This window comes from Schistocerca americana, chromosome 7 (genome assembly GCF_021461395.2).
Source record: "Schistocerca americana isolate TAMUIC-IGC-003095 chromosome 7, iqSchAmer2.1, whole genome shotgun sequence".
In the NCBI taxonomy this organism is placed as follows: Eukaryota; Metazoa; Arthropoda; class Insecta; order Orthoptera; family Acrididae; genus Schistocerca; species Schistocerca americana.
In genome coordinates, this window is record NC_060125.1 from 600,065,055 (window position 1) to 600,090,502 (window position 25,448).

The following is a 25,448-nucleotide window of genomic DNA, read 5'->3' on the forward strand; positions in this document are numbered from 1 at the left end:
ACTGATTTCTCAGGATCTATGGACCCCAAATTGCGTGAAAATGTAATCACATGTCAGTTATAGTATATTATATTTGTCCAATGAATACCCGTTTATCATCTGCATTTCTTATGGTGTAGCAATTTTAATGGCTAGTACTGTAAGTGAGATGCTTCACTAAAGTAACTATTTGTTAACAGTGCCATTTACTAATTAAGTTAAAGGGTTATATAACCACATGGACTTGAGAAAGTACTATGAATGATAAAGTGTACATAGAAAAACAAACATCTCCTACACTTCGTGAAGTGAACTTTATTATTGAAATGTGATTAATTTGTATGATGTGTGTATAGTGTACATAGCTAACGACCTCTATGTTACTAATGCATTGTATTTTTCAGTACTTAGATTTTAAGTTTGTATTTTTTTAATAGAGTGAAATATGTACTACATAGAGAAGTGATTAATCATTTACAAGCCGAGTCATTTTATTCAATTTCTTGACGAGATTTGCGTAGGCGCAACTTGTATGTTTTTCATAAAGATAAACTTAGAAGTTAAGAAATACGTAGATCTTTTGCTTTTCTTTTAATACCAATTATTAGTATTTAAAGAGTTTTGATGGTTCTTTAGATTAGATTAGTTTTTCGTTCCATAGATCCGTGCTGAGGAGGTCCTAGTGGATGTGGAACACGATGAACGTTTTCAATTTCTATAATCATTTAAAAGTATATTCTCACTTCATGGTGATGTATAGTTCTAAGTATGTTTTATATTTGTCTTAGGGTAGGAAAGTCTCTATGGAGAATCAAAGGAAATGACTTCCTTTTTTTACTTATCAGAATATACATGTTTCACATGTGTATGTGATAGCCAGTTGGCTTTTCCTTTCTTTATTTTCGCTTTCCGCCAGTAGGTATAAAGCCGCGAGTTTTTATCTCTCTTGGCTGAGCAAGGGAAACCTCATTTGTGTGAGGAAAGTTATGCTTTATCCCGTAAATATTTATGAGTGTAATCCTCAAATGACTGAATGTTGTAAACCTCTTGTGTGAAATTCATGTTAGTTCTGGACAGTAATGATGGTCTAATGATCAGCATTTGTTACTGTAAAACTTAACGATGAGACCTCCATAGTGTGGGTAAATTTTATGCACAGCAAGGGACTTTAACGTGGACTGTGTTAACTAAACTTTCAGTGGAACTTATATGGGACAATTCACGATGAATGAGTCAATAGAGACTTCCACCATATAGCATGTTGGCGTATTTTCCTGTGGAAAAACGTTCGGATTCCATGAGAACTTTACATTAAGGCAAAGTTTATCACCAACTACCTGTGTATTGTGTTATAAAAGTTTAGGACTTCTGAACAGTGTAATCACGCTTGGTGTTGTGTGGTGACATTTCTCTATACATTGCTACGTGCAGACTGTATGAAGTGCTTGTTTCAGTGAGCTAGGACTGTGTGAAAACCAGATACTGATCTCTGAACCATCGACGTTAGTGTGACGAGTATGATCATTGGACATAATCTGTACCGGAACTGCAATTTCGATCTACTTGTGAAAGACTGTGTTCCAAGTGCATCGGAACATCGAGTCGACGTTTTTGCTTCGGGATGAACGTTAACATAGCCGCGGTCTGCGTCGGGAGAACCATTATTGACAAATTACCGCAGCGGTGCGCGGGGCAAACCAATATTCGCCGAACCACTTGTAGTGCACCGCTGTGCGTAACGGCAGTCTGTCGCGCCCCGCGTAACTTAAAATGCATCGCGAGGATGGAAAAGTTCAGGACTCTGGATTTGTTTAACCACCTGACTTACCTTACAGGACACTAACATCTGAAAATACAATTTTTATAATATGTGCCTGACCTATTTCATGGACATCGCTACCGAGCTGACATCCCTCCTTAATGGGCCGCGATGCAGGGAAGTGCAAGAGTTCCAGTCCATTCCGAAGGAAGCCGAGGGTGGATTGCAGTCGAATTAACACCACCTATCCAGCATCCGGGGGCAAATCCATCTTTAGTACCTTTATATGTAGGCCCCTCGACGACGATTCTACGCTTCATAACCTTTGTATCAGCACTGCAATCAACATCCTACAATCAACCAACGCCATGAAGACATCCAGTATGCTTTGCATTATATACAGTCATTCTAAAAATCAAACTACATCTAACCAAAAAGCTGTCTATAAAGTAAACTAACACCTAACGCATATTATGCAGTACACACGCAGTGAAATTCACGAACGCATTTATTCGACAAAAAAAGGCAAGTATCTTGTGTAACAGTAACACCAGTTCTAATAATGCTTTTGCATTGTGTAGAATACCTGAAATATTTAAATTTTCTTTCTTGAGCCGTAATGAACTGTCACATATATTACTGTTTAACAGTACTAAATTGAAATACTTACGTAAATTACTTGTTATATCTTCAAATTTAACCGAGATATTAGCGAGTACAAAAATGTATTTAACATCTTATACAGTTTTATGGTAATGAAATATTTACTATAAAGATTTTCTTTTTTGCAACAACAATTCTATTATCCTAATGTGAAGTGTATATGATTCAACTATAAGATACAAAATACCTGAATTATTTAACTCACTCGCATTTTCAGCTTTAACAAAACTAAGAATGTGTCATATAGCGTTAGGAAAACGTTTAAATTTGTTGAGAGAGCATAACGTTGTATATGACACCTATGCTTCCAAAATATTATGTAACTATTATAATTACCGTACTAAAGAACCTGTTGATTTTCTTTGAAATAACTAAGTAAATTAGTGGTTTATATAATTTTTAACCAAGATGCAATCTATAATAAAAAAAGGTTAACTATCTTTGTGAAATGTGCGTTCCCCGGCTCACGGGGACCTTTTTTTTTTGTCCCCTCCTTTCTCATATCCGGTTTTGTTTTTCCCGGTACCCCCTGTGCCAAATATGAGAGCCCATCTTGATAACAAAACCGGCAAGTTAATATGAGGACACACATAGTAGGAATGAGCAACCAATGAAGGCGTGTACGAATAAGTGACTGAAGACATGTAAACCCGAAAAGGATTTGTAATCGTCTATACGAGGGCATGTTATTTTAAAAAGTTCTATTACAAATATAATTTAAAATACCAGTACGGGGGGGGGGGGGGGGGGGGATGTGAAATAACGCCTCCCGTGAACCGGTAGAAATAATAAATTGTTTATGTCTTAGGAAAGATATAGTTTGCGTTAACTGCAGCGATCATGTAACGCTGATGAGTGTTTTTGCCAAGCTGACTGTGATAGGCGCGACATTAACATGTCTGTAACTACTATAAATTACGATGCGTGATCGATTTTGCGCGCTCTGTTGTTCTAGCGCCTTTCGGTTAGCCTCTCGAACTATCAGATTCTATCTTGTCAGCTAGTGAGTTCTATTTCTTAATATTGTAATTATTGCTTGTGTCTTATGACGTATCATGCATCGCAATTACTGCAATATTATTATTTTCCAAGATTGTTTACTCTACTGATGAGCATTCCAATTTCTAAACAGGACTAAACTTTGTAAACGATCACTAATTTTCGCCGTAAGTTGGCAAATTCCAGTGTGTTTTCTTCGTAGATGTCTGCGATGAAAATTGTAGATGTACGAAACAATTTTTCTAAATAATAATCTGAATTATTGTGGAATAAAAACAGGATGGTTTTCACAACATTATTTATTAGTTAGATTTCCATAGTCTCAGATATACTGTATTTCATCGTTAGTCGACCCCACTTCTGGACACAAATAATAAAAAATGTTTTTCTTAACGAAGTTTTACCCTGCTCTTTAGAAGCTAGCCGTTCGCTACAGAAACTACAAAGGGTAAATTTCATGTTACTAACTTATAAAAGTCTCTGTTTACTGTCAATAGAAGTCGTCGCAATTATAAAATATTCACTCTATTTAACAAGATTTAACATTCTTTCAAGTCAACTACAAATAGTAAGTTATATCTTTCTCCGTATTAAAAATAAACATTCAAGTATTCTTTTTGTATGTGATTTTAACTAAATAATTAATAAATTGTAAATTTTTATTTTTACTAATCAGCTTGCTCTTGTAATATTCTAAAGTTTATTTCCCTTTAAATTTAATCGGTGATCAAATTTACCCTACTTAGGTGGGTAACTTTAATCAAATTTAAAGGAAATAAATGACACACTTTGAAAAATAGCAATTCTGTTGTTCTTAAAGGCATCCGATAAAGAATTCTGTAATAAAGTATTAAATGTCTGATCATTTGACTTTGTAACATATCCTCAAAAATCAGTAAAAAAAAAAAAAAAAAAAAAAAAAAAAAAAAAAAAAAAAAAAATTGTGAAATTTGATTGACTTTTCCCTCATTTACAGTTAAGGATGTTTGCTGAAAGTTCAGGAAGAGTTCATTTGTAGCGAACCATGTCATAATGGTTAGAAAAAATAAATTTTGTACTTTCTCTCTAATTGGATTTATTATAACACTGGTATCCACAAAAAGTACTAATTCTGCTTGCTAAATGTTTCGTGGGAGCTCATTCAAATGTACAAGGAATAGGAATGGCCTCAAAATTGAAGCCTGGGGGGCTTGCTTTGTGATTTCTTCCCTGTCACTAAAATTTACTCCTCTCCTGACAATGTTTGAATCATTCAGCACAACTTTTTGGATGTTGTTTGCACAAACGATTCGAACCAGTTGTGTAAAGCCATCAGTTCCATAAAACTTTTAACTTTTTCCAAGAGAGTAACATGATTTACCCTTCTGGGATCCAAACTGTGATATGGTTAGTAAATTGGTTCTACTTAAATGTGAGACTGCTGTTGAGCACATTACTTTCTCAGATATTTTGGCAATTAAGGAAACTGGATGATAATTATTTAAGTCTTTGTTATCCTTTCTTATAAAAAGGATAATAATTGGGTATCTTAATCTATCTGGAAAAAATTCTCTGTGCCACTGAAGCATTACACATATCACTTAGGGCACTATTTGTTAAGTTGGGACAACCTTTTCAGAATTTTGTTTGAAATTCCATCACCACCACATGAACTTTTGTTTTTTAGAATTGTTACAATTCTATTAATTTCAGTGGAGGATGTTGGTACTTATAGTTGCGTAAATTTTTGCGGAACAACATTATTAATGTGTGCTCTTCTTTCAACCGAACCATTTAATCTTATTTTTTCTGCTACATTTAGAAAGCAATTGTTAAAAATACAAACAACTTTTGAAGTTGAGTCACAACATTGCCATTCACTTTCGTTGTAGTGGTATCTTCTACACTGACTGACTGCCGTGTCTCCCGTTACACTGCATTAATAATTCCTCCCAGAATGTGCATCCTTCTAGACATTTCATTATTTCCCTTAAAGCATGCAATTAATGTCAGAATGTGGCTTATTCTGGCCTCTATATAAATTTTACTTTTTTCTCTTACATGAAATTTTAATTCCTTTAACAATATTATGAAAAGGAAAATTGCTACTCACCATATAGCATACATGCTGAGTCACAGATAGGCACAACAAAAAGGCTGTCACAAATATAGCTTTCGGCCAGTAAGGCCTTTGTCAAAATTAGATGACACACACACACACACACACACACACACACAACTGCAGTCTCAGGCAACAGAGGTATCTTTCAATTTTGATGAAGGCCTTACTGGCCAAAAGCTATATTTGTTGTATATATCTGCGACTCAGCACCTCTGCTATGTTGTGAGTAGCAATTTTCCTTTTCATAGTATTGTTACATTCTGTCCTGGATTTTTCTGTTTGATTTTAGTCCCTTTACATATCATGGCTTGCTTGTTTTTTCAATGGAGTATCTTTATAATTTTTTAAGCAAAGTTACTTTCAAATATTGACACAAATTTGCTATGGAATATATTTAATTTCACATTAGCATCTCTCTCTCTCTCTCTCTCTCTCTCTCTCTCTCTCTCTCTCTCTCTCTCTCTCTCTCTCTCTTTCCAGGGTGAATCAGGAGGGAAGATATTTGCTTTGGGAAGGGGGAGGGGTCATATTATTAGTGAGCCTGAAAAAAAAGAAAGAAAAAACAGATGATTTATATGTCCTGTTCTTAAAAGTTTACGAGGAAACTAATGAATACAGCATGGAAGAGAACAAATGCATGCGATATTAAATGAAGCATTGTGATCTAATGTTTTATTTAATTTTGTACATTTCTTCATAAAAGGGATTCAAAAAGTCCACCATGGACTGCAGTACTATTCTGACTAGAAATATAGCACTGTAGTAGACTGGTGCAACCATTGTAGTACTGAGACGTAAAGAAAACAACATGTACACTTGCAGGACTCATAGCCCCACTTTGTGCAAGTGAAGTGTGTATTGAAATGGTCAGTAAAGAGAACACTACATAGCCTAATGTCACTTTGGTTGTATTCACATGTGAGTGCTAGTAAAGAACATGTGACTGACATCTGTGATTTCCAAACAGCTGTATATCAGATGTGGTTAAGAAAAGGGCATATATTCATTTGAAATTTTTTGTTCAGTATCACCAATACTACCATGCCTCAAACCATGTACCTTTCCTCCTAACTCGCCCTCTATTCAGCGTGTCCCAGGAGGAGTGATCAGTATTTAGAAATATAATAGGAACTATCATTTGACATAAAAAAGTCTAATAAACAGGTTCTCTAAAATGTATTCCTTAAGAGCTATGAGCACTACTTCATCTTCGATACTGTGGAATAAATCTCTTCTACTGCGAGCTCCTTGCATTCTATATTTTGAGAGGTGGCAGTATGGGCTAAAACAAGAAAAAAAGGTTCAACAACCTAAGCTCTAAAGTGCATACCTTACGAGCCATGAGCAATAGTTTGTCTTCACTATTTTGAAACATACCTCTTCTACTGAACAGGTTCAAATGGCTCTGAGCACTATGGGACTCAACATCTTAGGTCATAAGTCCCCTAGAACTTAGAACTACTTAAACCTAACTAACCTAAGGACATCACACACACCCATGCCCGAGGCAGGATTCGAACCTGCGACCGTAGCAGTCCCGCGGTTCCGGACTGCAGCGCCAGAACCGCACGGCCACCGCGGCCGGCTCTACTGAACAGGTGCTCTTAATTAATGCATTGTAGAGGCCATGTTTACTAGACTCTTTTGCTTCAAAGGACTGTTCCTGCCATAACCCAGAATACTGACCGTTCATCCTGAGACACCGTGTATAATACCTCACCCTGTACCACCTCTTTTAACTTATGCTTAGAACTGTTCTCATTAATAAATGTTCCTACTACATATGAACATGCCTCATAGCTGTAAATTGTTTGTTTGCATTAATTGTGCATCACTGTTTTTCATCCCAGCTCATCTATAGCCTACTATCTTGAAGTATTCACACGATACTCCAACATATGGTCATCCAGGATCTGTGAAGACCCCAGACAGAATCAGATGGGGTTGATCAGGTCTCTATGAATCCATTAGACACTATGTGAGTCAATGTAAGGAATGCCAGCAACGGAAGTACATGCCACAATTACCTCTAGGTTATATGATACCAATCTCGCACGCAGCAGGGAAATTCCACTGAGTTGGAATCGACCTCTTGGGGAGGTGCCCAAAGTCAGTGCTGACTGCCAAAACTCTAGAAATTGCAAAGTTCCTTGTAGGAGACATAATTTTGAAGAGTGGAGCTCCAAGTGTGGTGTTCTCTGATCACGGAAAAGTTTTCCAGCTGAGACTAGAATCAGAGGTAATTTCATGTTGCGACGTTACCTATAACATGACAACTGCCTACCATCAACAGATGAATTGTCATGCGGAGCCCTTTAATGAGACACTGGCAGATATGCTCTCAACATACAGTAAGGTCAGTCAGAGAGACTGGGATATAGTACTGCCTGTTTTAACATTCACATGCAAACAGTGAGGCAAGACACAACAGGCATCACATTGTTCTTTCTGCTGCCCGGTCATGAGGCCAAAATGAGTTGCCCTTTCAACTGGACGATACTCAGGGTGACTAGGTGAAACATGTCATGACCAAGACTGAAGAAGCAAAGCAGGTGTCTCATGTATGGACCCTGGATGCTAATGAGAGCTTTAATGCTGAGCACTGACCAGTGAGATACAGCTCGGGTGACTCTGTATGGATTTTTATACTAGTGTGGAAAACTAAAGCGCAACATTGGGCCGTTATCATATCTTTCTTTGCATGTCAGGCATCAAGTATGGAGCTGAGTATTACGACCCTCATCAAGAAGACCATGTCCTTAGTATGAAGCCCTAGAACAGTGCTCAGATGCAGATAAACAATGGTAAGTTCAAGGAAACTGAACAACCACTCAAAAATTCAGAAGCTTCAACAGGATGGGCTACCTTTGATGCTCATGATAGAGAAGAGGAGTGACAACACAACCAGAATGGGAGGATTTGCCAGTACTGCCATATAGAGTACCATTGACATTCCTGTAATTGCCTCCAGTGATAACTTCTGAAACTGTGAGTTGCTGCTCCTCCAGGAGAGGGAGCAATGCCATGAGCTATGGTGCATTAATTGTGGCGCTAAGGTTATTGTTGCTGCCTGGCATGATGCGGGTCAGCTGTTTAAACCCAACCACCACAATTATAAGGGGCAATCAGATGAAAATAAGGCAGATGGGAAAAGAAGCGAGTAAACTGTTCTTTATTAAAAAAATAATTGCCATAACTGTAAATACGTTTATTCCACTGAGAGACAAGATGGTCATCGCCTTCATGGAAAATGTTTGTGGTTGCCTGTATGATCCTGATAGTACCCAGGCATGCACCTCTTTGTCCACAGTAAATCGACGGCCACAGATGTGTTTCTTCAGGGCTCAAAAAATATGGGAACTGCATGGGGAGAGGCTTGGACTGCATGGAGGATATATTGGAGCTTCCGAGTAAAATTTCTGCAGTGTACTTGAAACAACTTAGGCAGGTGGTGAGTGGGCTCATGGTGCATTGCATTGTGTGAGCTTAATTGGGAGGGCAGTTAAAAAAGGCATATGTATAAACAACTTACAGGAATGCAGACAGGTGATGTAGTCAACAACTGCCGATATTTCAACAGGTGCACACCATGTTATTTCCAAGCTAAAAGCACCGCAATTAAGCACTGTGCAAGGGAATTTAAGACATTAGTTCTGTTTGTCAATTCCAGAAAGGTAAAACAAACAAACAAGCAAACACACTCTCTCTCACTCCCCCCCCCCCCCCCCCCCCCCTCTCTCTCTCTCTCTCTCTCTCTCTCTCTCTCTCTCTCTCTCTCTCTCTCTCTCTCTAACAAACGCCCCATCTCTGTAAACATTAGCACCACCACACAACCAAAGAGGGCTTCAGAAGTTATCGATATTGAGAATTAATAACCAACGTTTGAGGTAGTATGAACTCTGTCCATCTGTTTTTCGACAGAGGAGAAAGCAGGATTCCATGCAGAATCCAAGCAAAACCTCTGTCTGTGTTTAAAAGGTTACCTGTTAGTTTAATTTCAACTGCTTCCTTAATAACATTATTCCAATAGCTAGAAATACCGGCCAGAATCTCTGTGTTTTTATATTCCATAGGATGACAAGAGCCAGGGCAATGTTCTGCAGCAGCAGACTAGCTCAGCTGACATAAGAGTGTGTGACACTTATGCTCAGTATACTGGTCCTCTACATTCCTGGTTGTTTGACCAATATGTGACATGCCACAACTGCAAGGAATACTATGGACACCCACATTACACAAGCCAAGATTTCTCAAATATAAAAGCTCATCTGTTTCTAAGATATTTCCAATAGAGTAATAAAGATTTGTTCCCATATAATAAGGCCAGTCTTATCTCTAATATGTAATGCATCGCTAACTCAATGCACTTTTCCAGAGAGACTGAAATATGCCATTGTTAAACCTCTCTGTAAGAAACGTGATATGAAAGATGTCATTAACTACCGACCTGTTCCACTGTTGACATCATTTTCCAATTATTTGGAGAAGGTCATTAATTCTTGAGTAGTATATCACCTTAGCAACAACAATATCCTCAGCAAATCACAGTTTGGGCTTCAGAAGGGTTTCTCTATTGGAAATGGCCATTTACATTTTCGCTCACTGGATTTTACAAGCTTTAAATAATAAAATAGCACCAGTTTGTTTTTTCTGTGACCTAAGGCATTTGACTGTGTGAATCACAGTATTCTCCCAGATAAATTGAAGTTTCATGAGACTGATGTATAGCCAACCAATGGATAATGTCCTATCTAATGAAAAGAATGGAGAAAGCTGTACTTAGTAATTCAACCAATATAGTCTGGGGACATAATTCTCACTGGGGAGAAATCACATATGTGGTTCCCCAGTGTTCAATCTTAGGTGCACCATTGTTTCTCATATATGTGAATGTACGTCTAATGTACAACAAGCAGAATTAGTTCTTTATTCCGGTGACACCAGTATTGTAATCAATGCAAGCATATATACACAAGCAGAAGAAACAATAAACAAAGTTCTTAAAAGTATCATTGATTGGTTTTCTGCTAATGGTCTCACCATCAATTTGAAAAAGACACAACGTATTCAGTTCTGCACATCTAGGGATACTACATCAGTGATAGGTCTGACACACAATGAGGGTAGAAACTTCAAAATTCTTTGGTGTCCATATCAAACAATGGAAAATCCAGGATGGAATGTAACAAACAGAGAAGGAAAGTTGCTACTCACCATATAGCAGAGATGCTGAGTCGCGATAGGCACAGCAAAAAGATTCACACAATTGTAGCTTTCGGCCATAAAGGCCTTTGTCGGCAGCAGACACACATACACACACACACACACACACACACACACACACACACGTACGTCTGCAGTCTCAGAGAGCTGGCAGTGTGGTTTCAGAGTCATTCAGACACATTGCCTCTAATCAATGTAAGAAATCCACCAAGTTCTTTATATAATACTTAAACTAACCTAACCGTGGGTTTAACAAAGTAATAAGATGTTTCACTACACAATATACTGTAGCACCAATGCTATCCACAACTGTCCGAAGAGGAATCCCTTCCTTGCAGACCTTTGGAAGGCCGCCATATAACCTCGAGGTGACAGGATTAAGACTCTTGAAAGTGTCCTGCAATAAGAAAATTTTATTCAGGTGACTGTTAGTCTTCCTTTCAACACACCTTGTTCCTTCAGCACTGACAGGGTGTGCATGTGTTGAAATATTGACAGTTGATGAACATCAGCCAGTTCCATTTCTGTAAGTTATTTGAACACCATATATGCCAGGTGAAATTCTGGTCTCATAAGGCACAAGTATCATAGCAGCAGAACGTAGATTGCTCCTAACTACCCCTTGGATTAGTATTGTAATACTTGTGGTATACACAAAAATTGATTAAAGATGAATAGGGACTATGCCTGGTGAGTATGGATGCAGGGGGATTTGACCACGTCTATAAACTGACGGAAACTGCGTTGGCCATGGTTGACAGGCTTATGCTGCAGTGGCATTGGAGCACCAGAGTAGAATGATTTGGTACCTCTGGAGCCTCTAGCATCACCTGTGGTCCCTGATGTCACAGTACCTTCAGCTTTGCACATCCTGGCTGGCCGACACTTACCTGGTGGTGAATGGCAAACAGTGGTGGGATTATGAATTTTTGGGTGGAAGGCAAAAGTTGGTACTGGCTGCACAGCTGTCCACATATGTTCTAAAAACAGGTCTGAGGTATTTCCCACTGCTGAAAGTACATCTGAACCAACATGGTAAAACTCACCTGTTGGGACAATGGATGATCTTCCTGAAAGGCCCAAACAAGTGATTGCTTGTCACTGGAAGCTCCAGTGTTAGGCAGGTGATTAGGGAAATTGTGGACATGTCAGGAAAGAATGTCGTTGTCCACTCTGCTAGACAGGGGGTCATGTCTGAGATGTGGAGGAGGCTCTGCTGGCAGAAACCAAGTGTACTGTTGCAGATTGTGGCTCATGATGTCTGAACACATGACACCTGTTGCTTGGGTTCAGATGCCATCCTCAGTTCCTACAGGCGGCTAACTGCTTTGGTGAAGACAGCTAGCCTTGCTCTCAGGGTGGAAATGGACCTAGCATTGTGCAGTATCATTCTGAGCATCGATCACGGTCCTCTGGTTTGGAGCTGGGGAAAGGTTTAAACCAGAGGCTCTGATGATTCTGTGATATACTTGTATGCATATTTCTTGACTGCTTTTCAGTGGATAGTTGTAGGACACTCCTTAATAGCTCAAGTGTGCACTACACACCGGAAGTGGCTATTAGGTTAATGGAGAATGTGAGGTGTGCACATGTAGGTTTTTTAGGCTACAGAAATCCCTCTGCAGACCTGACTAGATACATTCGGATTTCAGATCGGGAAGAATGCTTTACCCATTAATTAGAGTAAGTAGCATTTGTCATGGCGTATTGGAGAAAAAATGTTAGTATAGTGTTAGTTAATTACAGGAGAACCTATGAAAAGGTCCCAGAACTATGACAATGTAAATTCCCACTGGAATGTAGAGGGACGAAAAGATGGAAACACTAAGAACATAACACATTACTATGTCTAGTATGGCACAGGAAACCATTGCATTCTAAATAGCTTTCAGTCATTTTGGAATGAATAAATGAGGCCCTGTATTGTTTTCCAGGGAGTCCAATACTGTTCTTCCTGCAAAATTCCCCCCAGCTCCAAACCAGAGGACCGTGATCAATGCTGAGAATGATGCTGCGCAATGCTACGAGTGGACAGTGGTCATGCATCCGTCTACATCTACATTAATACTCCGCAGTCCATACGGCATGTGGCAGAGGTTAACCCATACCACTACTAGTCATTTCCTTTTGTGTTCCACTTGCAAACAGATCAAGGCAAAAACAGTTGTCTATATGCCTCCATATGAGCCCTAATTTCTCATGACTTATCTATGTGGTCCTTATGCGCAGTGTATGTTAGGGGCAGCAGAGTCAGTCTGTAATCAGCTTCAGATCTCGGTTCTCTAAATTTTCTCAATACTGTTCCTCTAAAAGAATGTCACCTTTCCTCCAGGGATTCTCATTTGAATTCCCAAAGCATCTGCATAACACTTGTGTATTGTTTGAACCTACCAGTAACAAATCTAGCAGCCTGCCTCAGAATTGCTTCAATGTCTTCCTTTAGTTCAGTTTGGTGTCGACCCCAAACACTTTAGCAGTACTCAAGAAAAGGTTGCACAGCATCCTATATGTGGCCTTCTTTACAGGCGAACCACTGTTTCCTAAAATTCTCCCAATAAACTGAAGTTGACCATTTGCCTTCCCTACCACAGATCTCACATGCTCATTCCATTCCATATTGCTTTGCAAATTTATGCTCGGATATTTAAATGACTTGACTGTGTCAAGCAGGACACTAGTAATACTGTATCTGAACATTACAGGATTTTTCTTCCTACTCATCCCCATTAGCTTACATTTTTCGACATTTAGAACTAGCTGCCATTCATCACACCAACTATATATTTTGTCTAAGTCACCTTGAATCTTCTTACAGTCACTCAACTTCAACACCTTACTGTACACCACAGCATCATCAGCAGACAACTGCAGATTACCGCCCGCCCCTGACCACCAAATCGTGTATGTAGATAGGTCCTATCACACTTCCCCGGGGCACTCCTGATGAAATCCTTGACTCTGATGAACACTCATTGTTGAGGACAACAAAGAACTTCTCTCCAAAGTAGACTACAAAGGTCCAATAATATTGTGATATGGTGACTATACTGGTCATACGAGACATGACAGTTCATCCTCAAATTCAGAAAATCAGTCCTGGATGATGTGAGCTGTATGAACAGGAGACCTGTCATCTTGGAACACAGTATCACTATTAGAGAACAAACACTGTGCCATAGGATGCCAAACTGGTCATGTAATCCTTGGCTGTAATGCGACCTTGCAGAGTAGCCATGGACTCTAAGAATAAACCATGATACAGCTGCCCAAATCATCACTGAACCTCCATCAAGTTTCACTCTTGGGGTGTAAACTCAGCCAGAAGTTGGAAACAAGATGCAACAAGACTTATCTGACTACGTGACTTTCTTCCATTGGACCATAATCCAGGTTTTATGGCTTTGATATCACTTTTTCCTATTAGGGACATTTTCATGATTGATGAGTGGTTTCGGAATTCCAGCTTGCCCTGCAGTTCTCTATTTATGGAGCTCCCTTTGTGTTCGTTCGATGCTGTTTGCAACATACAGTTCTGCAGTGACTTTATCAGCTGTAATCCTCTTCTTTTCTGTCACAATCCTCTTCAGTGACCATCTGTCATGATCATTCAACAGACACTTATGTCAGTGTTGTGATTTAGCGGATGAAATTGCTTTACTTTCCCTGTATGTGGTGTAAATCTTCGATCTGTTACTTCTTGAAACACCAAACTCATCGGCTCCCTTGGTTGTGGAAGCACCCACCATATAAGCACCAACAATTAAAGATATGTGCGAAAAAACTGGCTAACCCTCAAATGTAAAAGCTTAGAGACAAGTGTTGCTTTCTATTGCTGGGTACAGGAACTGTCAAAAATGACACTGGTCTCTCTCCTGAATATCACATTAGGATATTTAGGGGTGAGACCAATGTCAGCTTTGATAGTTCCTGTACCCAGCAACAGATGGCAACACAGTTTTTACTTTGATGGTTAGCTCGTTTTTCCACACATCTTCAATTTCTGCTTGTTTGAATTTACTTAGCACTGACATAATGCACTCAAAATGCACAGGACTCTTTTCTGACCACGACTGACACTTGCAACGTACTGAGAGCATTGTACACGTGCTGTTCATGGTTAAATACAACAGCGTAACCCACAGGCTTGGCTATAATCTGCACTTACGTTGAACCATGCATTTTTAATCATGTTTCCACATTTTTGTCCAACCCCTTGAATTGCAAATGGTGAAGACATGTTTACAGCTGTAAAAAGGACAATAATATTTAGTGAGATTAGTACACATTCCGAATGTGAAATAGTTTGGGTGAAGCATTAAATGTGGATCAAACATATGAGGTGCAACAAAGTAATGAGACTAATGTGAAAAAAAATGTTGCTTACTGTTTTAATCAAGTTTAGTGTTGTCTCCTTCAAAGTAGTTTCCTTCTGAATGCACACACGTTTTCCAGTGCTTCTGCCATTGATGGTAACATTTCTGGAACTCATCTTCTGTAATACCCTCCAAGACCCTCATCACAGCTTTTTGGATGCCTTGTGTTGTTTGAAAATGGTGTCCCTTGACCGCCGTTTTGACTCTTGGAAATAGAAAAGTCACGCAGAGCAATATTTGGTGAATAAAGTGGCTGTGGTAGTACTGAAATTTGTTTTGAGGTTAAAAATTGCTGTACTGACAGAGCAGTGTGGGATGGCGCATTATCGTGATGCAGAATCCACTTATCAGCAATGTTGGCACAGACACGAAGAACTTTTTTACGAAATCTTTCGAAAACTTCTTTGTAGTAATATTGGTTAACTGTTTGTCCAGGAGGCACTCACTCTTTATGAATAATTCTCTGGAAATCAAAGAAGCACATAAGCATGCATTTCACTTTTGACTTTGGCATGGGAGCTTTTTATGGTCTGGGTGATCCCTTTGAGCACCATTGCGAACTTTGGCGTTTTGTCTCTGGATTGACTTCCATTTGCTCTAACAGATTGGCTGCCACATTTTCTGTGTTTCTCGCTGTTGTGGTGTGAGATTTTTGGAGACCATTTTTGCACAAATCTTTCCCATACCAAGATCTTCAGTTATTATTAGACGAACTTTTTCTCGATAGATGTTCAGTTCTTCTGCAATCATTTTCATGGATAATCTTCGATCAGATCGTACGAGTTTATGCACCCTGGCCAAGTTGACATTCATCCACGAGGTTGATGGTCGTCCACTGCGGTCTTCACCTTCAATATTCATTCTGCCTTCACTAAACAATTTATGCCAATGAAAAACTTGAGCTCTTGACATAACCTCCTCTCCAAAAGCCTTCTGAAGCTTACTGTAATTTGTCGTCGTGTTTTCACCCAATTTAATGCAAAAAGAAATGAAATACCATTGCGCAACATTATACGGTTCTATTTCCATGACGAGAGACACAAACATGTGTTAACTTATTACAGCACAACTCACGACTGAGCAGTTGCATCGATGAGCTACTTGGACTAGAAGCAGCTTATAGACCAACGTCAAAGATATTGTACTTACGCAAGCCTGCAGGGTTGCCACATCTTGCAAAGAAAATCAGTCTCATTACTTTATTGTCACACCTTGTAGGCACCAGATGTTTTCATTGACCACCTGTCTCAGGAGCATTGTGGTGTAACATTTGAGGAAAAACTAGGACATTCCATGCAAATTTTCTGGTCATGTTATAACATTATGTGGAGATTTCAATTTACCAGCTACAGATTGGGAGACTCAAGTGATTAAGGCAGAGAATAAGGTTAAGGAATAATGTGAAATTGTTCTAAATGGCTTATATGAAAATTAACTTGAGCAGCTAATGAGAGAACCAACTCATGATGACCACATATTAGATTTTCTGGTTACCAATGTGCCCAAACTTTTGGACTCAGTTAGCACGGAACAGGGATCAGTGATCATATGACCATTACAGTGTCACTGAATATGGCTGTAAATAAGAATATAAATGAAGATATGTCTATTTAACAGGAGCAATAAGGAACAGAAGTCAGATTACCTAAATAGTCAACATGAAAATTTCATTTCCAACACTGATGGTGTTGAGCATCGGTGGACAAAGTTCAGCAGTATTATAAAATATGCTTTTGACAGCTATGTGTGAAGCATAGTTGTGAGGGTAGGGAAAGACATGCCATGGTTTGACAGCAAAATTAAAAAGATGCTACTAAATCAAAAAGAGATCCATTGCAAATTTAACATAGAAAAAGCCTCACAGACAAACAAAAGCTGAATGAAGCCAAAGTGAGCAAAGGAAAGCCATGTGTGAAGTGTCCAGTGAATTCAACAGTAAAATTCTATCCACCAACTTGACAGGAAACCCCCTAGATGTTATGGTCTTATCTTAAATAAGTAAACAGATTGAAGCCATCAGTCCAGACACTGTGACCATAATAGCACTGAAACATGGAATGACACAGAGTTGGCCAAAATAACAAATGTTCTAAACGAGGTACTAGCAGAAAAAGGCAGCCTGGGTTGCTGACTAGTGAGATAAGGATATCATGTAGAACAAAGCAGAAATTATATCAAAATGTTAGAAGTAGTCACAATCGAGCTACAGTTACCCATTACAAACAGTACTGTAAGGTGCTTAAAAATGTTATTAGGAAGGAAAGAGTTTGTGCCGTGCAAATAGAATAGCTAATTCACAGGATAAAATTAAAACCATATAGTCAGTTGGGAAGAAAGTGTCTGGTCAGCAGCACAAGGTTGACAATATAAAGTCAGTTCATAGCAAAAATATTTCTGTTACTGATAAATCAGGTACATGTACAGTATTTAACAATCATTTTCTGAGCATTGCTGGTGAGTGATATAAAAATTTAGCTTCTACAACGAATCATATAACTCTCCTGGCAAATGCCTTTCTGAGACTGATGTCTGAAACACTCCTCTGTGATACTGACAAGGGGAAGATTGAGTCATTAATTAAATTATTGAAGACTAAGGAATCTCATGGCTATGATGGAGTGCCTAGCAGAATATTAAAGTACTGTGCTACACATGTTAGCCCTCTACTTAGCCAATTTGTAGTTTTTCCTTTAGGAATGGTCATTTTCCCGTACGATTAAAGTACTCAGTAGTAAAAGGGATAAAGGAATAATGCAGACAATTTTAGACCTATTTCTATGCCTTCAGTGTTTGCTAAAATTATTGAAAAGGCTGTGTATGTAAGGATAATTGATCATTTTATATCACGTAATTTGCTGTCAAGTGTACAGTTTGGCCTCAGAAGGCATTTAGCAACTGAAAATTCTCTTTTCTCTGTGAGGTACTGGATGGGTTAAACAAAAGGTTTCAAACGCTAGGCATATTTTTTGATTTATCTAAGGGGTTTGATTGTGGTGATCACAAAATATTACCCGGAAGTTGGACCATTACGGAATATGGGGAGTAGCTCTCAATTGGTTCACCTCTTACTTTAACAACTGACGGCAAAAGGTCATTATCCACAGTGTTCAGAATGGCTGTGATGTGGGGTCTGTGTGGGGTATGGTCAAATGGGGGGGTGCCCCAGGGATCAGTGTTGGGGTCACTTCTGTTCCTTATTTATATAAATTATGTTCCCTCTATCATTACGGGTAACTCTAAAACTTTTCTGTTTGCTGATGACACTTGCTTGGTAGTAAAGGTTGTTGTGTGCAACATTGGCTGGGTTTCAAACAGTGCAGTTCATGACAAGTTCCTGGCTTGTAGAAAATAAACTAACACTAAATCACAGTAAGTCTCAGTTTTTGCAGTTTCTAACACATAATTCAACAAAACCCGACGTTTTAATTTCACAGAATGAACATATCATTAGTGAAACTGAACAGTTGAAATTTCTAGGTTTTCAGATAGATAATAAACTGTTGTGGAAAGCCCAAATTCAGGAACTTGTTCAAAGACTTAATGCTGCCATTTTTACTACATGAATGGTATCTGAAATAAGTGATTGTTCGACAAGAAAATTAGTCTACTTTGCTTATTTTCATTTGCTTATGTTATTATATTTTGGGGTAACTCTTCCCATTCTAAAAGGATATTTTTGGCTCAGAAATGGGTCATTCGGGCAATAAGTGGTGCAAGTTCGTGAACCTCTTGTCGACCTCTGTTTACTAGTCTAGGTATTTTGACATTGGCCTCTCATATACTCTTTACTGTCATTTCTTGTTAACAATATCAGCTTATTCCCAAATATAAGCAGCTTTCATTCAGTGAATACTCAGCAGAAATCCAACCTGCATTTGGATCGGACTTCCTTAACTCCTGTGCAGAAAGGTGTGCAGTATACTGCTGCATCCATTTTAATAAGCTACCACAAGAATTCAAAAATCTTATGCGCTTTCAAATCGAAACTGAAGAGTTTCCTCATGGGTCACCCTTCTATTCTGTTGAGGAGTTCCTTGAAAAATTAAGCTGACTAATGTTATATTGTTGGCTGCATTTACTGAAACTTACGGCTTGACTTTTTTTGGGTTCATAAATATTTTATTTTTATCTGTTATTACTTTTATGTTGTAATTTCATGTACTGACACGTTCCATGACCTTCGAGATTTGCTCCTCAGTTTGGTCCTAAGGAACTTGACATGTAAATAAATAAATAAATAAATAAATTAAACATATTTTTCCAAAACTGCTTCACTTAGGAAGACCACACTGTAGTTCCTCCTAAAATTGTTGCACAAATAAGTGATTGTGGGATAGTCCCTGTTAGATCAGTTCTCACTTATGTTTTGGAAACATGGCCCTTGACAGAAACCAACACAAGGTGGTTCAACGGATTTGAGAGGAAAGTTTTAAGGAGAATAATTGGCCTTGTATATGAGAGAGTACAATGGAGGAATAGGTACAATGCAGAATTGTACACTATATACGCTGATGCTCCCGTAACAAAAATCATAAGGCCAACGTTCTTATGGACTGTAGCGCCGCAGAAGAAGAGAAGACCGTGGGATAGAAAAGCAACTGAAATCATTCAACGAAGGAAAGGCCACTGGACCCGATGGCATACCAACATTATTCCACACAGAGTATGCGAAAGAACTTTCTGCTACTCTAGCAGCAATATATCATATGTCACTAGAAGAATGAAGTGTTCCTAATGATTGGAAAATGCAGAGGTCACTCCCATTTTCAGGGAAGACTGTAAAGGAGATGCAGAAAATTATAGGGCTATCTCTCTTGATGTCAGTCAGTTGTTGAATTTTTGAATATGAATTACGCTTGCATATTATGAAATTTATGGAGATAGAAAATCTCCTCTGTGGGAGTCAACATGGGACCCGAAAACAACAGTTGTGTGGAACCCAGCTCGCTCCACTTGTCTGTGAGACCAATAAGGCAGTAGGTACTAGTGCCCAGGTTTACGTCACACTTCTTTACTCCTGGGAGGCATTCGGTTCAGCTCTGCACTGCCACCTAATGAACAAAATAGTAGCGTACAGAATATCAGATAAGCTGTGCGACTGGATTGAAGAATTTCTCACAAACAGAACAAAGCGTGTGATTCTCAACAGAGAAAAATCTTCAGACATAAAAATATCTTTGGGCATGCACTGAGGGAGTGTTATTGGACCATTATTTCTCACAATATATATTAATGACATAGTGGATAACCTGAAGTTATGCTCCACTACAAAGAGAGATCATAATGCTAGGAAATTGTAGTGAAATGCAAGAAGACCTGCAGAGGATTGGTGCATGATTGGCAGTTGACTCTCATCATTAATAAATGTAAAGTATTGTGCATAAACAGATGGATAGACCTGTTATTGCAATGATTACACAACTGCAAGACATTCACTGGAAATTGTCACAGCCATAAAATGTCCAGGAGTATGTGTACATATTGCAGGTAAGGCAGGTACCAACTGAGGTATATTGAAAGAATCCTCCAGAAATGTAGTCCACCCACAACAGAAGTCACTTACAACACCCTTGTTTAACCGACACTTTATTGCTCATTGTTCTATACTACATAGGATTTATACAGGAAATAGAGATGATCCAAAAAAGAACATAATGATTCGTTATAGGTTCATTTGGTAGGCACGAAATTGCCACAGAGATACTCAGCCAACTCCAGTGTCAGATTCTGCAAGAGAGGCATTCTGCATCACTAGTTTACTGTTTAAGTTTAGAGGGTGTAAGTTCCTAGAAGAGTCAACTAATATATTGTTTCCTCTTATGTATATCTCTCAAAATGACCATGAAGGTAAAATTAGAGGGATTTCAACTCACATGAAGGCTTACCAGCAATTGTTCTTCCTGTGAACCAGACATGAATGGAACAGGAAAAGGAAGAAGATGGTTTGCGGAGTATAGATATAGATGCAGATACTTTTTTAATACCCCCAGAGGAATGATCAACATTATGATTGTTTTATTTATTTATTTAGTCCTGTAAAGTTCAAGGAGGACAGACTGAAGTGTTGCAGGTGGCCTGAAAGTGCAGACTAATGTTTAATTGGAAGGATATGAAATACAGGATTAATCCACCAAGGAAGATATACAAATGAAACCAATTTTGTATCACAGAACTTGACAGTTTTGTGTAATCAGTTATATTTTACAATGTCAGTGTGCTGTCCTTTTGTAACAGCTGCTGTAATAAAAAAATAAATTTGATGGAGTTGTTCTTATTCGCTCTGATTCTTTGATTTTAATTATTTAGTTTATTTTTCAGGCATATATTTATAATTGGACTTTATAGTACTGTATTAAACGTAAGTGTTTTTTCAGTTAGTGTAACAAGGGTTAAGTCCAATTTTTAGATTATAGCGAAGAGATCTGAACATGTGGTAGAAGGTTACCTTTAGTAGGAATAACATTTCCTCATTTATGGGAAACAATTGTGGGTATTAACAATATCCAAAATGCAGTAACACAACACTGATCTGATCACATGTTAGATACAGGTATTAAAAAAATATTCTACAATAATTTACTTACACACTACCAACAAATCAGACCCATGCGGAGTGGCCGCACGGTTCGAAGCGCCATGTCACGAATTGCGGCCCCTCCTGCTGGAGCTTTGAGTCCTCACTCAGGCATGGTGTGTGTGTGTGTGTGTGTGTGTGTGTGTGTGTGTGTGTGTGTGTGTGTTTTGTCCTTAGCATAAGTTAGTTTAAGCCAGTTTAAGAAGTGTGTAAGCCTAGGGATGGATGACCTCAGCAGCTTGGTACCTTAGGAATTCACACACATTTGAACAAAGCAGATGAAATAATTTTGAAGAAGATGGGAAATGTGCTAATGTTACCCAGCTGGTGGTAAATAAATACCAGCAATATTCTCAGTTACCAATAATCAATAATAGTTATAGAGTTTTTCACACAAAGAAGTCATTAACTTCACACAACTTTCTGAATGAAGTTACAAAAATCTTTGAAAGTAGTGCTTTTGTTGCCTTAGAGTATCCAATTAGAGTGAAAATTGTGTAGACTTGCTCTGTTAAAATTGGGTTACCTTTATGAACAGTTAGAAAAAGCTTGCATATACCATCAAAATGGTTTGGATGCAAAGCCCACCTTTTTTTACCCACCTTTCAAGATATTTTTGATAAAATGTGTGGCCAAATTACATAGAGGAAGTTTTTTTTTCAAATTTCACTTTTGTAGTGGATACTTTAGCTTCATAAATGAAATTGTGAAGAGATATAACAGGGATTTTCTGCAGACAGCAACACATTTGTGTGTTTAACCAATTTTCCATTACTGGAAAACAATTCTTGGCTACAGTATAATTGTGAATGTGTCTTTTGCTTGTTTAATTTCTCATTTAAATAATAAATTCTTTTCCCAGAACACAAACCTTTTGTCACAGACACCCACAACCTTAAAACAGACCTTGATTTGATCATTCAAAAAACCTTCCTCACATAGAAGAATGTGACAACCTTAAAATACTCTGTCACAACGAACAAGGACTGAAAAATAAAGTAAGGGAACTTGAAATTCTTAGGAGTGATACTAATGTTTTGTCGGACATGCACTCACTGTTTATTAGTGAACACTGGCTAAAAGAATCAGAATTACCTTATCAGTATATTCAAAACTTCAGATTAGTTCACCACTATTCTAGGAAAAATTACAAAGGTGGTGGAACTTGTGTCTACATAAGAAATAGCATTAGCTGTGAACCTTTCCATCCCTGTTAAGTGTTTTCCTTAGACAAAGACAATGAAATAGCTGGGGTAGTACTTGCCAACCTAAATATTTACACTATTGCTAGAAAAAGCATGTCACAATAACTCAAAAATACCCTTGAATAATCTGCTCAAAAGTAGCAATTAGTAAATTTAATGGTGTCATTCAATTTAGATATGAAAGTTAGATGTCCAATGAGATTAAACAGCTGTCTTGATCAGGTTGCTACTACACTGATTGCACTGTAGTAATTATAGATGTTGGTTCTTCAGATCACAGTGCACTAACAATACATTTTATTCCACCACTCAATGTACTCCCAATGGGAAAAACAGTTATTAAGTGTAGAAGTTATAGTGACAATAACTTTGTACTTAGTTTAAAGAAAGAAGAGTGGCAAAGTGTATTTACTTCTTTAACTACAAATGAAAAGTATGACAATTTTCTGCAGATATTTGATTATTATTTTAATTGCCATTTTCCAGAGAAAACAAAGACTACCACTAACAAAAGGTATTAAAACTTCCACCAGAAAAAATGAGGCCGCTGCAAAGACTTAGTAAACTGGACAGTGGCAAATCCAGAGTTCAAGGTATACTATAAAAATTACAAAACCACATATAGGACAGTTATCAAATAGGCTAAAAAAGCTCATAATGACAAAACAATTACGTGCTCTTCCAACAGATGTAATACAGTCTAGGGTATAGTAAATAAACAGACCGATAGAAAGTTAATCACACTAAATATAGGACAATAGACTGAAAATACACATAAAATTGCCAATAAATTGAACAGCTATTTTGCCAGAAATTTCCACAAATCTCCTAACCAACTCTTCAAATACTGTACACTCTCTTCCCACAAACCTCCTGATGAACTCTCCAAACACTGTACGCTCTCTTCTCAAAAACAATACTCCTCTGAACTCCCTTTTCCTATCTCCTACAGCACCGTATGAAATTGAAGCTACTACTAAAAAACGAATTAAAAAGATTTATTCTGCATGGAATGATATGATACCCTGCTTCTTACATCATAAGTGTTCAAATTACATCAGTGGAGCCGTGTCAAAAAACATAAATACCTCATTTTTAGAGAGAACATTTCCAAACCAGCTAAAACTTGCTAAAATTATATGGACATAGCAAACTATAGGCCAGTTGCTATACCATCTGCTTTCCCAAAAATATTTGTATACTGTAATTTTTAAACATAATCACATCTTCCGAATATGGATTTTGGAAAAATAGGTCCATCACACATGCTCTGTATGCATTTCTAGAAAAGTGCTCAAGTTTCATTGACCATAAACAACCTACTGTTGGTATATTTCTTGATCAGTCCAAGGCATTTGACTTGGTCGACCACAAGCTGCTTCTTATGAAACTCCAGAAGTACGGGATTAGTGGTGTAGCCCACTATTGGTTCTGTAGCTACCTTAGTGAAAGAAAGCAATATGTAGAAATAACAAAATCAAAGACATCCAGGTACTGCAGGTCAGATACACTACATACAACAAATGACATCCCTCAAGTATCTGTTCGTGGCACTGTTCTTTTCATATTGCTCATAAATGATCTCCCACAACACATACCAAATGCCAGCTCGTTTCTGTATGCTGACGACACAAATCACAAATATTAAAACAATAAGAAGTGACATATTGCAAGATGCAGTTAATGAAACTACTTGTCAATTACAATCTTGGTTTGAAGCAAATAGATTACTCAGAAATCTGGGAGTAGTTCCGTTGCACTGGGATCAACGTCTTAGAGGCATAAGCGATGGGCTGTTCGGAGCCATCGGCATCCCGGTGCGCAAGGACAGCCCCAATGCTGTATGCCGACACATCAGCCGCCACAACCAAGGGACGGTCCGGAGAAAAGGGAGTAAGGCAAGGGGCAGACATCAGCATCACCTTTAAACAGAGAAAAGCCTGGTCACAGGCAGGAGTCCAATCAAAAGGTACCCCTTTGTGACACAAGTGATTGAGGTGTTGAGCAACGGAGGCAGCCTGGGGCAAGAACTTTAAGTAATAAGTAACCTTGCCCAAAAACACCTGGAGTTCAGATAAGTCCTTGGGACGAGGAAGATAGCCATGACATTACGACCCGAAGGGCGAATTCCATCTTTGCTAAGCCAGTGGCCTAAGTATTCCACTTCCGGTTGAAAAAAACAACACCTGTCCAGCCGACAGCGTAAACCAGCAGACTGCAGAGTGTGAAATAAGGCGCTGAGGTTCTGCCAATGTTCCTGGCAGGAATGCCCGGTGACCAAGATGTCATCCAGATAACTCACACAGGCAGGGATAGGCTGTGTAAGCTGCTCCAGGAATTGCTGGAAAATGGCCGGCGCCGAAGTGACCCCAAAGGGAAGACACTTGTACTTATACAATCTGAAAAGCGTGTTGATAACCATGATGTTCTGAGATTTGGCATCCAAGGGCAACTGGTGGTGTGCCTCAGCCAGGTTGATCTTGGAAAAATACTCTCCCGTGGCAAGCTTGCTAAGAAAGTCTTCCTGTCGGGGAATGGGGTAAGTCTCAACGAGGGACTGAGCATTGACTGT